Source organism: Arachis stenosperma, chromosome 3 (assembly GCF_014773155.1).
Source record: "Arachis stenosperma cultivar V10309 chromosome 3, arast.V10309.gnm1.PFL2, whole genome shotgun sequence".
Classification (NCBI taxonomy): domain Eukaryota; kingdom Viridiplantae; phylum Streptophyta; class Magnoliopsida; order Fabales; family Fabaceae; genus Arachis; species Arachis stenosperma.
This window is the reverse complement of record NC_080379.1, coordinates 141,905,417-141,922,307: the sequence shown is the minus strand read 5'-3', so window position 1 is coordinate 141,922,307 and position 16,891 is coordinate 141,905,417. Positions and strand designations below refer to the sequence as shown.

The following is a 16,891-nucleotide window of genomic DNA, read 5'->3' as shown; positions in this document are numbered from 1 at the left end:
CCGCCTTTGTGGTTGAACCACTGGCTTGGCGTCACCCTCCAGTAAGATCTTGTGCATGCATCTAGCTGGGCTAATGCCCTTAAGATCACTGATGGACCACCCAAGAGCTGTCTTGTGTGTCCTTAGCACTTGAATTAGTGCTTCCTCTTCCTGTGGCTCTAAGGTAGAGCTTATGATTACAGGAAAGGTATCACCTTCTCCCAAGAATACATATTTTAGGGAAGGTGGTAATGGTTTGAGCTCAGGTTTCGGAGGTTTCTCCTCTTCCTGAGGGATTTTCAGAGGTTCTACTATTTTCTCTGACTCCTCCAGATCAGGCTGGACGTCTTTAAAGATGTCCTCTAGCTCTGATTCTGGACTCTCAGCCATATTGACCTCTCTTACCAGAGAGTCAATAATATCAACACTCATGCAGTCATTTGGGGTGTCTGGATGTTGCATGGCTTTGACAACATTCAATTTGAACTCCTCCTCATTGACTCTCAAGGTTACCTCCCCTTTTTGGACATCAATGAGGGTTCGGCCAGTTGCTAGGAAAGGTCTTCCTAGAATGAGAGTTGCACTCTTGTGCTCCTCCATTTCCAGCACCACAAAGTCAGTAGGAAAGGCGAATGGCCCAACCTTGACAATCATGTCCTCAATCACGCCTGATGGGTATTAATGGAGCCATCAGCAAGTTGAAGACATATCTGGTTGGTTTGATTTCTTCAGTTAAACCAAGCTTTCTGATAGTAGATGCAGGTATTAGATTGATACTTGCCCCAAGATCACATAAAGCTTGCTTGGTGCAAGTCCCCTCTAATGTGCATGGTATCATAAAGCTCCCAGGATCTTTAAGCTTCTCAGGCAAGCTTTTCAGAATGACTGCACTGCATTCTTCAGTGAGGTAAACTTTTTCAGTTTCCCTCCAATCCTTCTTATGACTTAAGATCTCTTTCATGAACTTAGCATAAGAGGGTATTTGCTCAAGTGCTTCTGCAAACGGAATCTTTATTTCAAGAGTCCTGAGATAGTCTGCAAAGCGGGCAAATTGCTTATCTTGTTCCGCTTGGCGGAGTTTTGAGGATAAGGCATTTTGGCTTTGTATTCCTCAACCTTAGTTGCTGCAGGTTTATTACCTACAGAAGTGGGTTGGGAAGCCTTTTAGAAGGGTTATCATCAGCACTCGTAGGTGACTGATCCCCCACTGGCATTTGAATGCCAGAGGTGGGAGCTGGAGTGGCGTTAGACGCCATTTCCTTGTTTGTTACTGGCGTTTGAACGCCAGAACCATGTTTCCTTTGGGCGTTCAACGCCAGATCCATGCTTGTTTCTGGCGTTGAACGCCAGGAATGAGCATGGGCTGGGCGTTCAGCGCCAGCATTATTCCTCTCTGGGCTCTGATTGTCCTCAGAGGGATTTTTAGTATCCACCTGTTCATTTCTTGGTTTCCTGCTACTTTGAAGTGAGGTATTTAATGTTTTCCCACTTCTTAATTGAACTGCTTGGCATTCTTCTGTTATTTGTTTTGACAGTTGCTTTTCTGTCTGCTTTAATTGTACTTCCATGTTCCTGTTAGCCATTCTTGTTTCCTGTAATATTTCCTTGAATTCGGCTAGCTGCTGAGTTAGAAAATCTAATTGCTGATTGAATCATTAGCCTGATCCACTGGACTGAGTTCTGCAGTACTGTTTTAGCTTCTTTTCATAGAGGATTCACTGCTTAGGTACAGATGCTGATTTCTGGCAACTGTATCAATAAGCTCTTGAGCTTCTTCAATTGTTTTTCTCATGTGTATCCACCAGCTGAGTGGTCTAGAGAAATCTGAGCTTTTTTTGTAAGCCCATAGTAGAAGATGTCTAATTGCACCCATTCTGAAAACATTTCAGAGGGACATTTTCTTAGCATCTCTCTGTATCTCTTCCAGGCATCATAAAGAGATTCATTATCTCCTTGTTTGAAGCCTTGGATGCTTAGCCTTAGCTGTGTCATCCGTTTGGGAGGGAAATAGTGATTCAGGAATTTTTCTGACAGCTGTTTCCATGTTTTTATGCTGCTCTTAGGCTGGTTATTTAACCACCTCTTAGCTTGATCTTTTACAGCAAATGGGAACAGTAATAATCTGTAGACATCCTGATCTACTTCCTTATCATGTACTGTATCAGCAATTTGCAGAAATTGTGCCAGAAACTCTGTAGGTTCTTCATGTGGAAGACCAGAATACTGGCAGTTTTGCTGCACCATGATAATGAGCTGAGGATTCAGCTCAAAGCTACTAACTCCAATGGAGGGTATACAGATACTACTCCCATATGAAGCAGTAGTGGGGTTAGCATATGACCCCAGAGTCCTCTTGGACTGTTCATTCCTACTTGCTTCCATATTGGATTACAAGGGATAATTTATATGTTGATTTTTTTTTTGAATTAATTTTTATAAAATAAAATAAATAAATAAAAACGAAATAAATAAAAGAAATTGGAAATATTTTGAAATTGAAAATTGAATTTTTATATAAGATTTTCGAAAAATGTAGTTCAAAATTAGTTAGAAAAGATAAAAAATTTTTTTGAATTTTAAATTTTATGATGAAAGAGAAAAACACACAAAAGACACAAGACTTAAAATTTTTAGATCTAATGCTCCTTATTTTCGAAAATTTTTGGAGGGAAAACACCAAGGAACACCAAACTTAAAAATTTTAAGATCAAGACACAAGAAAAACTCAAGAACACCTTGAAGATTCACAAGAACACCAAGAACACAAGGAAGAACACCAAACTTAAAATTTTTAGAAAACTTTGATGAAATTTTCGAAAATTATGAAAGATTAACAAGAAAACACCAAACTTAAAGTTTGGCACAAGATTAAGTCAAGAAAAATTATTTTTGAAAAAGATTTTCAAAAGTACTGGTGCTCCCTCTTCAAGAATATAAGCTAATGCTTTAGCCAATTGGGAATAAATATAACACTTGTTCTAGATATTCCAATTAGTGCTTTAAAAAGAACACAAGTGAAACAAGAAAAGACACAAAGCAAGAAAACTCAAGATCAAACAAGAAAATTAAGCAAGAACAACTTGAAGATTAATGAAGAACAAGAACACAAGTCGAAAATTTTAAAGAAAAATATGAGATATGCAATTGACACCAAACTTAGAACAAGACACTAAACTCACGAAAATTAACAATTAATTTGAGAAAATATATTTTGAAAGAAACTATCCTATCAAGATTTAATGACTCTATAACAATAAAACTAAAAATAAAAATAAAAATAAATTATTCCTAATCTAAGAAATAAAATAAGCCTTCAATTGTCCAAACTCAATAATCCCCGGCAACGGCGCCAAAAACTTGGTGGACGAAATTGTGATTCTTAATTAATGGCTCTTTGGCATGTGCCAAAAAGAACTAACTCAACTAACTGATTACTTTCTTTTCACAACTCCGTTCAACTAACCAGCAGTGCACTGGGTCGTCCAAGTAACCTTACGCGAGTAAGGGTCGATCCCACAGAGATTATTGGCTGAAGCAATCAATGTTATTTTATTAATCTTAGTCAGGAGGCTAAGGAAGTATTTGGATTTATTGTAAAAAGCCAAACTACAAACTACTTAAAGTTGTAAGTTGAAATAATAGAGAATAACAGCGTTACTTGTTGTGCAGTAATGGGAAATATGTTGGAGTTTTGGAGATGCTTTGTCCTTTGAACTTCAACTCTTCCTTGAAATCCTCTTCTCACACGCAAGTTCTTTCCATGGCAAGCTCTATGTAGGGTGTCACCGTTGTCAGTGGCTACTTCCCATCCTCTCAGTGAAACGTTCCTATGCTCTGTCACAGCACGGCTAATCATCTGTCGGTTCTCAATCAGGTTGGAATAGAATCCATTGATTCTTTTGCGTCTGTCACTAACGCCCAGCCCTCAGGAGTTTGAAGCACGTCACAGTCATTCAATCCCGGAATCCTACTCGGAATACCACAGACAAGGTTTAGACTTTCCGGATTCTCATGAATGCGCCATCTCTAGCTTATACCACGAAGATTCTGTTGGGGAATCTAAGAGATATTCATTCAGTCTGATGTAGAACGGAGGTGGTTGTCAGGCACACGTTCATGGGTTGAGGAAGGTGATGAGTGTCGGATCATCACCTCTTCACAGTTAAGCGCGAATAAACATCTTAGATAAGAACAAGCGTGTTTGAATGGAAAACAAAGGAATTGTTTTGAATCATCGAGACGCTGCAGAGCTCCTCACCCCCAACAATGGAGTTTAGAGACTCATGCCGTCAAAAGTATGTAATTCAGATCTGAAAATGTCATGAGGTACAAGGAATGTCTGTAAAAGTTGTTTAAATAGTAAACTAGTAACCTAGGTTTACAGAAAATGAATAAACTAAGATAATTGGTGCAGAAATCCACTTCTGGGGCCCACTTGGTGTGTGTTGGGGCTGAGATCAAAGCTATCCATGAGTAGAGGCCTTTCTTGGCGTTAAACTCCAGGTTATGACGTGTTTTGGGCGTTCAACTCCGGACCATGACGTTTTTCTGGCGTTTAACTCCAGACAGCAGCATGAACTTGGCGTTCAACGCCAAGTTACGTCGTCTATCCTTGCGCAAAGTATGGACTATTATATATTGCTGGAAAGCCCTGGATGTCTACTTTCCAACGCCGTTGAGAGCGCGCCAATTGGACTCCTGTAGCTCCAGAAAATCCATTTCGAGTGCAGGGAGGTCAGGATCCAACAGCATCAGCAGTCCTTTTTCAGCCTAAGTCAGATTTTTGCTCAGCTCCCTCAATTTCAGTCAGAAAATACCTGAAATCACAGAAAAATACACACACTCATAGTAAAGTCCAAAAATATGATTTTAGCTTAAAAACTAATAAAATTCTATTAAAAACTAACTGAAACATGCTAAAATCTACATGAAATTACCCCCAAAAAGCGTATAAAATATCCGCTCATCAGGCATTCAGAGTATCAATCTCAAGAACTCCTTTCTTCTGATTTGTCCCATTGTTCACAGGATTCCTTTTAGAAGTGTACATGAATTGGTTATTTGCAACCATTTCAATTAGTTCTTGAGCTTCTGCAGGCGTCTTCTTCAGATGAAGAGATCCTCCAGCAGAGCTATCCAGTGACATCTTGGACAGTTCAGAGAGACCATCATAGAAAATACCTATGATGCTCCATTCAGAAAGCATGTCAGAGGGACACTTTCTGATCAATTGTTTGTATCTTTCCCAAGCTTCATAGAGGGATTCTCCTTCCTTCTGTCTGAAGGTTTGGACTTCCACTCTAAGCTTACTCAATTTTTGAGGTGGAAAAAACTTTGCCAAGAAGGCATTGACTAGCTTTTCCCAAGATTTCAGGCTTTCTTTAGGTTGTGAGTCCAACCATGTCCTAGCTCTGTCTCTTACAGCAAAAGGGAATAGCATAAGTTTGTAGACCTCGGGGTTAACCCCGTTAGCCTTGACAGTGTCACAGATTTGCAAGAATTCAGCTAAAAACTGATGAGGATCTTCCAATGGAAGTCCATGGAACTTGCAATTCTGTTGCATTAGAGAAACTAATTGAGGCTTAAGCTCAAAGTTGTTTGCTCCAATGGCAGGGATAGAGATGCTTCTCCCATAGAAGTCGGGAGTAGGTGCAGTAAAGTCACCCAGCACATTCCTTGCATTGTTGGCATTGTTGTTGTTTTCGGCTGCCATGGGTTCTTCTTCTTTGAAGATTTCTGTTAGGTCCTCTACAGAGAGTTGTGCCTTAGCTTCTCTTAGCTTTCGCTTCAAGGTCCTTTCAGGTTCAGGGTCAGCTTCAACAAGAATGCCTTTGTCTTTGTTCCTGCTCATATGAAAGAGAAGAGAACAAGAAAATATGGAATCCTCTATGTCACAGTATAGAGATTCCTTGAGGTGTCAGAGGAAAAGAAAAATAGAAGAAAGAGGTAGAAGAATTCGAACTTAGTGAGACAGAGTTCGAATTGTGCATTGAGGAGGAGTGGTACTCCATAAATAGAAGGATGTAAGAAGAGGGGAAGAAATTTCGAAAATTAAATTAAAAAGATTTTAAAAACATTTTGAAAAACTTTTTGAAGAAGATATGATTGAAAACTATTTTGAAAAAGATATGATTGAAAAGATATGATTTGAAAACAATTTTAAAAAAAGATTTGATTTTAAAACTTAATGACTTGCCTAACAAGAAAAGATATGATTCAAACATTAAACCTTTCTCAACAGAAAAGGCAACGTACTTGAATTGTTCAATCAAATCATTAATTGATAGCAAGTATCTTTGAAAAAGGAAAGAAATTGATTTTGAAAGCATTTGATTGAAAAGATTTGATTTGAAAAAGATTTGATTTTGAAAAACATTGAAAACTTGAAAAAAAATTGATTTGAAAACAGAATCTTCCCTCTTGTGCCATCCTGGCGTTAAACGCCCAGAATGGTGCACATTCTGGCGTTTAACGCCCAAACTACTACCCTTTTGGGCGTTAAACGCCCAGCCAGGCACCCTGGCTGGCGTTTAAACGCCAGTCTGTCCTTCTTCACTGGGCGTTTTGAACGCCCAGCTTTTTCTGTGTAGTTCCTCTGCTGTATGTTCTGAATCTTCAATCCTCTGTATTATTGACTTGAAAAGACACCAATTAAAAATATTTTTGGATTTTTAATAATAAGGAATAATCAAAATGCAACTAAAATCAAATAACAATGCATGCAAGACACCAAACTTAGCAGTTTGTATACTACTGACACTAACAAGATGAGAATGCATATGAGAAACACAAAACACTCAAGTCAATAGAATTCAAAGATCAAAACAAGGAAATCATCAAGAAAAACTTGAAGATTAATGAAGACACATGAATGAATGCAAGAAGAACAGAAACATGCAATTCACACCAAACTTAACATGAGACACTAGACTCAACAAGAAACATGAGAAAATTTTTTTGGTTTTTATGATTTTGTAATTTTTTTTGGATTTTTCGAAAATTGAGTGAAAAGGAAAATAAAGGTATCAAAATTCTTAATGAGAATTCCAGGAATCATGCAATGTTAGTCTAAAGCTTCAGTCTAAAGGAATTAGACATGGCTAGCCAAGCTTCAGCAGGACATTGCATTCAAGAGCTAAATTGATGAGGATCAATTAGCTTTGGTGATGATAAGAACATCACCTTGAAACACTAGAATTCATTCTTAAGAACTCTGAAGAAAAATACCTAATCTAAGCAACAAGATGAACCGTCAGTTGTCCATACACGAAACAATCCCCGGCAACGGCGCCAAAAACTTGGTGGGCGAAATTGTGATCATCAATGGCGCCATCAACATGGTACGCTCATTGCAATCTCAACTCTCTATCACAACTCCGCACAACTAACCAGCAAGTGCACTGGGTCGTCCAAGTAATAAACCTTACGCGAGTAAGGGTCGATCCCACGGAGATTGTTGGTATGAAGCAAGCTATGGTCACCTTGTAAATCTTAGTCAGGCAGACTCAAATGGGTATGGGTGATATATGAATAAAACATAAAGATAAAGATAGAGATACTTATGTATTTCATTGGTGAGAGCTTCAGATAAGCGTATGAAGATGCTTGTCCCTTCCGTCTCTCTGCTTTCCTACTGTCTTCATCCAATCCTTCTTACTCCTTTCCATGGCAAGCTTATGCAAGGGTTTCACCGTTGTCAGTGGCTACCTCCCATCCTCTCAGTGGAAATATTCAACGCACCCTGTCACGGCACGGCTATCCATCTGTCGGTTCTCAATCAGGCCGGAATAGAATCCAGTGATTCTTTTGCGTCTGTCACTAACGCCCCGCCCTCAGGAGTTTGAAGCTCGTCACAGTCATTCAATCATTGAATCCTACTCAGAATACCACAGACAAGGTTTAGACCTTCCGGATTCTCTTGAATGCCACTATCAGTTCTGGCCTATACCACGAAGACTCTGATCTCACGGAATGGCTGGCTCGTTTGTCAGGCGAGCGCTCGGTTGTCAGGCGATCAACCATGCGTCGTGTATCAGGAATCCAAGAGATATTCACCCAATCTAAGGTAGAACGGAGGTGGTTGTCAGTCACACGTTCATAGGTGAGAATGATGATGAGTGTCACGGATCATCACATTCATCAAGTTGAAGAACAAGTGATATCTTGGAACAAGAACAAGCGGAATTGAATAGAAGAACAATAGTAATTGCATTAATACTCGAGGTACAGCAAAGCTCCACACCTTAATCTATGGTGTGTAGAAACTCCACCGTTGAAAATACATAAGAACAAGGTCTAGGCATGGCCGAATGGCCAGCCTCCCAAAGTGATCAAAAGATCTAAAGATCAAAAGATTCCAAAGATCAGAAGATGAAAATACAATAGTAAAAGGTCCTATATATAGAGAATTAGTAGCCTAGGGTGTACAGAGATGAGTAAATGACATAAAAATCCACTTCCGGGCCCACTTGGTGTGTGCTTGGGCTGAGCATTGAAGCATTTTCGTGTAGAGACTCTTCTTGGAGTTAAACGCCAGATTTTATGCCAGTTTGGGCGTTTAACTCCCACTTTGGTGCCAGTTCCGGCGTTTAACGCTGGGAATTCTGAAGGTGACTTTGAACGCCGGTTTGGGCCATCAATTCTTGGGCAAAGTATGGACTATTATATATTGCTGGAAAGCCCAGGATGTCTACTTTCCAACGCCGTTAAGAGCGCGCCAATTGAGCTTCTGTAGCTCCAGAAAATCTACTTCGAGTGCAGGGAGGTCAGAATCCAACAGCATCTGCAGTCCTTTTCAGTCTCTGAATCAGATTTTTGCTCAGGTCCCTCAATTTCAACCAGAAAATACCTGAAATCACAGAAAAACACACAAACTCATAGTAAAGTCCAGAAAAGTGAATTTTAACTAAAAACTAATAAAAATATACTAAAAACTCAACTAAATATACTAAAAACATACTAAAAACAATGCCAAAAAGCGTACAAATTATCCGCTCATCAACAGGACGTTTTCGAGCTACAAGAAGTGGACTGGTATTGATCCTACTAGTTGTTGATGGCTAATAAACCACTATTTTATGGTTTATCTTATGCTCAATTGAGTGGATTTTATCAACTCTTTACCCACTTATTCATACTATTTGCATGTTTTACAATTCCTTCCCAGAATTTATTCTATGATTGAAAACATGCTTCTTTGGCTTTTATTTTCTTTTATTTAATCCTCTCTTATTACCATTAGATACCTTGATATGTGTGTTAAGTGATTTCAGGGATTATAGGGCAAGAATGGCTTAGAGTATGGAAAGGAAGCATGCAAAAGTGGAAGGAATACAAGAAGTTGAAGAAACTGCAAAGCTGTCAGCCTGACCCTCTTTCACTAAAACAACCATAACTTGAGTTACAGAGGTTCAAATGACGCGGTTCTATTTGCGTTGGAAAGCTAACGTCCGGGGCTTCGATTTGATATATAATTTGCCATAGTGGCCGTACAGATAGGCGACGCGAACGCGTCATCCACGCGGACGCGTCGCATCTGCGAAAATCAGCGTGGCAGATTTCGCAAACAGCGAATTCTGGGCTATTTCCGGCCCAGTTTCAAGCTCAGAAAACACAGATTAAAGGTTGCAAAGTGGAGGAATGAAGGGGACTGCAGATTATGCGCTGATAATTCATAATTTTAGGATTAGATGTAGTTTTTAGAGAGAGAGGTTCTCTCCTCTCTCTTAGGATTAGGATTAGGATTTTTTAGAACTTAGGAATATTTTTATTCTCATTCTTTTATCAGGTTCAATATCTTTTTATTTCAACTTCTCTTAATTGTTGATCATTGATGTTGCTTATTTGGCTTATGACTCTTCATATTTGGATTGATTTTATTTTATTAATGCAATTGAGATATTTCAGACTTATATGTCACTGATGTTTGGTGTATATCCAAATTATTTTTATTCAAGTAGATTTTATTTCCTTTTGGCTTTGGTTGATTAATTGGTAACTCTTGAATTATCAAACTCATTGTTGACTGAAAATTGGAATTCTTCAAGAATTGATTCGATATCCAATAACTCTGACTTTTCCTAAGGAAAGACTGGGACTTGAGGATTCGAATTAATTCATTCACTTGACTTACCTTCATAGTAAAGGTTAACTAAGTGGGATTAAAATCCAATTCTCATCACAATTGATAAGGATAGGACTTCCAGTTCTAATACCTTGCCAAGAGTTTATTTTACAGTTATTTATTTATTTTTATTGCTTTGAAAATATACCTGTGCCCATTACCCAAATTTCAAAAATCCCAATTTTACCTTTTTCATACCCAATAATAAGAACATACCTCCCTGCAATTCCTTGAGAAGACAACCCGAGGTTTAAATACTCGGTTATCAATTTTAAAGGGGTTTGTTACTTGTGACAACCAAAACGTTTGCACGAAGGGATTTCTGTTGGTTTAGAATCTATATCTACAACGCGACAATTTTTATAAAATTCTTTATTAGCAAAAATCCTAACTGGTGCACGAAATTGTGATCATCAATGGCGCCATCAACATGGTACGCTCATTGCAATCTCAACTCTCTATCACAACTCTGCACAACTAACCAGCAAGTGCACTGGGTCGTCCAAGTAATAAACCTTACGCGAGTAAGGGTCGATCCCACGGAGATTGTTGGTATGAAGCAAGCTATAGTCACCTTGTAAATCTTAGTCAGGCAGACTCAAATGGGTATGGGTGAATAAAACATAAAGATAAAGATAGAGATACTTATGTATATCATTGGTGAGAGCTTCAGATAAGCGTATGAAGATGCTTGTCCCTTCCGTCTCTCTGCTTTCCTACTGTCTTCATCCAATCCTTCTTACTCCTTTCCATGGCAAGCTTATGCAAGGGTTTCACCGTTGTCAGTGGCTACCTCCCATCCTCTCAGTGGAAATGTTCAACGCACCCTGTCACGGCACGGCTATCCATCTGTCGGTTCTCGATCAGGCCGGAATAGAATCCAGTGATTCTTTTGCGTCTGTCACTAACGCCCCGCCCTCAGGAGTTTGAAGCACGTCACAGTCATTCAATCATTGAATCCTACTCAGAATACCACAGACAAGGTTAGACCTTCCGGATTCTCTTGAATGCCGCCATCAGTTCTTGCCTATACCACGAAGACTCTGATCTCACGAAATGGCTGGCTCGTTTGTCAGGCGAGCACTCGGTTGTCAGGCGATCAACCATGCATCGTGTATCAGGAATCCAAGAGATATTCACCCAATCTAAGGTAGAACGGAGGTGGTTGTCAGTCACACGTTCATAGGTGAGAATGATGATGAGTGTCACGGATCATCACATTCATCAAGTTGAAGAACAAGTGATATCTTGGAACAAGAACAAGCGGAATTGAATAGAAGAACAATAGTAATTGCATTAATACTCGAGGTACAGCAGAGCTCCACACCTTAATCTATGGTGTGTAGAAACTCCACCGTTGAAAATACATAAGAACAAGGTCTAGGCATGGCCGAATGGCCAGCCTCCCAAAGTGATCAAAAGATCTAAAGATCAACAGATTCCAAAGATCAGAAGATGTAAAGATCAAAAGATTTCAAAGATCAGAAGATGTAAATACAATAGTAAAAGGTCCTATATATAGAGAACTAGTAGCCTAGGGTGTACAGAGATGAGTAAATGACATAAAAATCCACTTCCGGGCCCACTTGGTGTGTGCTTGGGCTGAGCAATGAAGCATTTTCGTGTAGAGACTCTTCTTGGAGTTAAACGCCAGCTTTTATGCCAGTTTGGGCGTTTAACTCCCACTTTGGTGACAGTTCCGGCGTTTAACGCTGGAAATTCTGAAGGTGACTTTGAACGCCGGTTTGGGCCATCAAATCTTGGGCAAAGTATGGACAATCATATATTGCTGGAAAGCCCAGGATGTCTACTTTCCAACGCCATTGAGAGCGCGCCAATTGGGCTTCTGTAGCTCCAGAAAATCCACTTCGAGTGCAGGGAGGTCAGAATCCAATAGCATCTGCAGTCCTTTTCAGTCTCTGAATCAGATTTTTGCTCAGGTCCCTCAATTTCAGCCAGAAAATACCTGAAATCACAGAAAAACACACAAACTCATAGTAAAGTCCAGAAAAGTGAATTTTAACTAAAAACTAATAAAAATATACTAAGAACTCAACTAAAACTACTAAAAACATACTAAAAACAATGCCAAAAAGCGTACAAATTATCCGCTCATCACAACCCCAAACTTAAATTGTTGCTTGTCCTCAAGCAACTGAAAATCAAATAAGATAAAAAGAAGAGAATATGCAATGAACTCCAAAAACATCTATGAAGATCAGTATTAGTTAGATGAGCGGGGCTTTTAGCTTTTTGCCTCTGAATAGTTTTGGCATCTCACTTTATCCTTTGAAATTCAGAATGACTGGCTTCTTTAGGAACTCAGAATCCAGATAGTGTCATTGATTCTCCTAGTTAAGTATGATGATTCTTGAACACAGCTACTTTATGAGTCTTGGCCGTGGCCCAAAGCACTCTGTCTTCCAGTATTACCACCGGATACATACATGCCACAGACACATAATTGGGTGAACCTTTTCAGATTGTGACTCAGCTTTGCTATAGTCCCCAATTAGAGGTGTCCAGGGTTCTTAAGCACACTCTTTTTGCCTTGGATCACAACTTTATTTCTTTCTTTTTCTTTCTTTTTCTCTTTCTCCCCCTTTTTTTTCTCGTTTTTTTTCTTTTTTTTTCTTTGTATTCACTACTTTTTCTTGCTTCAAGAATCATTTTTATGATTTTTCAGATCCTCAGTAACAAGTCTCCTTTTTCATCATTCTTTAAAGAGCCAACAATTTTAACATTCATGAACAACAAATTCAAAAGACATATGCACTGTTTAAACATACATTCAGAAAACAAAAAGTATTGTCACCACATCAAACTAATTAAGCTAGTTTTAAAGATGAATTCGAAATCCTGTACTTCTTGTTCTTTTGTGATGAAAACAGTTTTCATTTAAGAAAGGTGATGGATTCATAGGACATTCATAACTTTAAGGCATAGACACTAAGACACTAATGATCATAAGACACAAACATGGATAACATAAGCATGAAAATTCGAAAAACAAGAAAATAAAGAACAAGGAGATTAAAGAACAGGTCCACCTTAGTGATGGCGGCTTGTTCTTCCTCTTGAAGATCTTATGGAGCGCTTGAGCTCCTCAATGTCTCTTCCTTGTCTTTGTTGCTCCTCTCTCATGATTCTTTGATCTTCTCTAATCTCATAGAGGAGGATGGAATATTCTTGGTGCTCCACCCTTAGTTGTCCCGTGTTGGAACTCAATTCTCCTAGGGAGGTGTTAATTTGCTCCCAATAGTTTTGTGGAGGAAAGTGCATCCCTTGAGGCATCTCAGGGATCTCATGATGAGAGGGGTCTTTTGTTTGCTCCATCCTTTTCTTAGTGATGGGCTTGAGGTCATGCCTTCTCAGTTAAACCGGTTTTCCTCTTTGAATCTCTCTTCCATTGAGCGCCCTCTTCACAATTGTCTGTGAGGAGTTGGTCCAACCTTTGATCAAAGTTGACCCTTCTTCATGGCCACAACTTCATAGAAGTGGTCTTGATGCACCCTTGAGATGAATCTCTCCATCTCCCATGACTCGGAGGTGAAAGCTTTTGCCTTCCCTTTCCTCTTTCTAGAGGTTTCTCCGGCCTTGGATGCCATAAATGGTTATGGAAAAATGAAAAGCAATGCTTTTACCACACCAAACTTAAAAGGTTTGCTCGTCCTCGAGCAAAAGAAGAAAGAAGAGAGTAGAAGAAGAAGAAATGAGGAAGAAGGGAATGGCTTTGTGTTCGGCCAAAGAGGAAGAAGTAGTGTTTAGGGTGTGTGAAAATGAAGGAGTGAAGATGGGTTTATATAGGGGTGAAGAGGGGGGTAGGGTTCGGTCATTATGGGTGGGTTTGGGAGGGAAAGTGGTTTGAATTTGAATGGTGAGGTAAGTGGGGTTTTATGAAGGATGGATGTGAGTGGTGAAGAGAAAGATGGGATTTGATAGGTGAAGGGATTTTTGGGGAAGAGGTGTTGAGGTGATTGGTGAATGGGTGAAGAAGAGAGAGAGTGGTGGGGTTGGTGGGGATCCTGTGGGATCCACAGATCCTGAGGTGTCAAGGAAAAGTCATCCCTGCACCAAATGGCATGCAAAAACACGTTTTGAGCCAATTCTGGCGTTAAACGCCGGGCTGGTGCCCATTTCTGGCGTTTAACGCCAGGTTCTTGCCCTTTCCTGGCGTTTAACGGCAGTCTGGTGCCCCTTTCTGGCGTTAAACGCCCAGAATGGTGCCAGACTGGGCGTTAAACGCCCATCTGCTAGCCTTACTGGCGTTTAAACGCCAGTAGGTTCTTCCTCCATAGTGTGCTATTTTTCTTCCTGTTTTTCATTCTGTTTTTGCTTTTTCAATTGATTTTGTGACTTCTCATGATCATCAACCTACAGAAAACATAAAATAACAAAGGAAAAATAGATAAAATATGACATTGGGTTGCCTCCCAACAAGCGCTTCTTTAGTGTCAGTAGCTTGACAGAGGGCTCTCATGGAGCCTCACAAATGCTCAGAGCAATGTTGGAACCTCCCAACACCAAACTTAGAGTTTGAATGTGGGGGTTCAACACCAAACTTAGAGTTTGGTTGTGGCCTCCCAACACCAAACTTAGAGTTTGACTGTGGGGGCTCTGTTTGACTCTGATTTGAGAGAAGCTCTTCATGCTTCCTCTCCATGATGACAGAGGGGTATCCTTGAGCCTTAAACACAAAGGATTCTTCATTCACTTGAATGATCAGTTCACCTCCATCAACATCAATCACAGCCTTTGCTGTGGCTAGGAAGGGTCTGCCAAGGATGATAGATTCATCCATGCACTTCCCAGTCTCTAGGACTATGAAATCAGTAGGGATGTAATGGTCTTCAATCTTTGCCAAAACATCCTCTACAAGTCCATAAGCTTGTTTTCTTGAATTGTCTGCCATCTCTAGTGAGATTCTTGCAGCTTGCACCTCAAAGATCCCTAGCTTCTCCATTACAGAGAGAGGCATGAGGTTTACACTTGACCCTAAGTCACACAGAGCCTTCTTGAAGGTCATGGTGCCTATGGTACAAGGTATTGAAAACTTCCCAGGATCTTGTCTCTTTTGAGGTAATTTCTGCCTAGACAAGTCATCCAGTTCTTTGGTGAGCAAAGGAGGTTCATTCTCCCAAGTCTCATTTCCAAATAACTTGTCATTTAGCTTCATGATTGCTCCAAGGTAATTAGCAATTTCATCTTCAGTGACATACTCATTGGGGAACTCAGTGGAGGCTAGTGCACGCCCATTGAGGTCTTCCTCAGTGGCGTTCACTTCCTCTCCTTCCTCTCCATATTCGGCCATGTTGATGGCCTTGCACTCTCCTTTTGGATTTTCTTCTGTATTGCTTGGGAGAGTACTAGGAGGGAGTTCAGTAACTTTCTTGCTCAGCTGACCCACTTGTGCCTCCAAATTCCTAATGGAGGACCTTGTTTCAGTCATGAAACTTTGAGTGGTTTTGATTAGATCAGAGACCATGGTTGCTAAGTCAGAGTGGTTCTGCTTAGAATTCTCTGTCTGTTGTTGAGAAGATGATGGAAAAGGCTTGCCATTGCTAAACCTGTTTCTTCCACCATTGTTGTTGTTGAAACCTTGTTGAGGTCTCTGTTGATCCTTCCATGAGAAATTTGGGTGATTTCTCCGTGAAGAATTATAGGTGTTTCCATAGGGTTCTCCCATGTAATTCACCTCTTCCATTGAAGGGTCCTCAGGATCATAAGCTTCTTCTTCAGATGAAGCATCCTTAGTACTGCTTGGTGCATTTTGCATTCCAGACAGACTTTGAGAAATCAAATTGACTTGTTGAGTCAATATCTTGTTCTGAGCCAATATGGCATTCAGAGTATCAATCTCAAGAACTCCTTTCTTCTGATTAGTCCCATTGTTCACAGGATTCCTTTCAGAAGTATACATGAATTGGTTATTTGCAACCATTTCAATTAGTTCTTGAGCTTCTGTAGGCGTCTTCTTCAGATGAAGAGATCCTCCAGCAGAGCTATCCAAAGACATCTTGGACAGTTCAGATAGACCATCATAGAAAATACCTATGATGCTCCATTCAGAAAGCATGTCAGAAGGACATTTTCTGATCAATTGTTTGTATCTTTCCCAAGCTTCATAGAGGGATTCTCCTTCCTTCTGTCTGAAGGTTTGGACTTCCACTCTAAGCTTACTCAATTTTTGAGGTGGAAAGAACTTTGCCAAGAAGGCATTGACTAGCTTTTCCCAAGAGTCCAGGCTTTCTTTAGGTTGAGAGTCCAACCATGTCCTAGCTCTGTCTCTTACAGCAAAAGGGAATAGCATTAGTCTGTAGACCTCAGGGTCAACCCCATTAGTCTTGACAGTGTCACAGATTTGCAAGAATTCAACCAAAAACTGATGAGGATCTTCCAATGGAAGTCCATGGAACTTGCAATTCTGTTGCATTAGAGAAACTAATTGAGGCTTAAGCTCAAAGTTGTTTGCTCCAATGGCAGGGATAGAGATGCTTCTCCCATAGAAGTCGGGAGTAGGTGAAGTAAAGTCACCAAGCACCTTCCTTGCATTGTTGGCATTGTTGTTGTTTTCGGCTGCCATGGGTTCTTCTTCTTTGAAGATTTCTGTTAGGTCCCCTACAGAGAGTTGTGCCTTAGCTTCTCTTAGCTTTCGCTTCAAGGTCCTTTAAGGTTCAGGGTCAGCTTCAACAAGAATGCCTTTGTCTTTGCTTCTGCTCATATGAAAGAGAAGAGAACAAGAAAATATGGAATCCTCTATGTCACAGTATAGAGATTCCTTGAGGTGTC

At 40.0% G+C, this 16,891-nt stretch overlaps 1 non-coding gene across 1 annotated transcript; it reads left to right on the top strand.

The window, feature by feature from the left end:
• Positions 1-16,172: 16,172 nt before the first annotated feature.
• Positions 16,173-16,280, top strand: LOC130971502 (small nucleolar RNA R71). The gene has a single exon (XR_009082718.1). It is a non-coding gene; the product is annotated as a small nucleolar RNA R71 (small nucleolar RNA).
• The last annotated feature ends 611 nt before the right edge of the window (positions 16,281-16,891 follow it).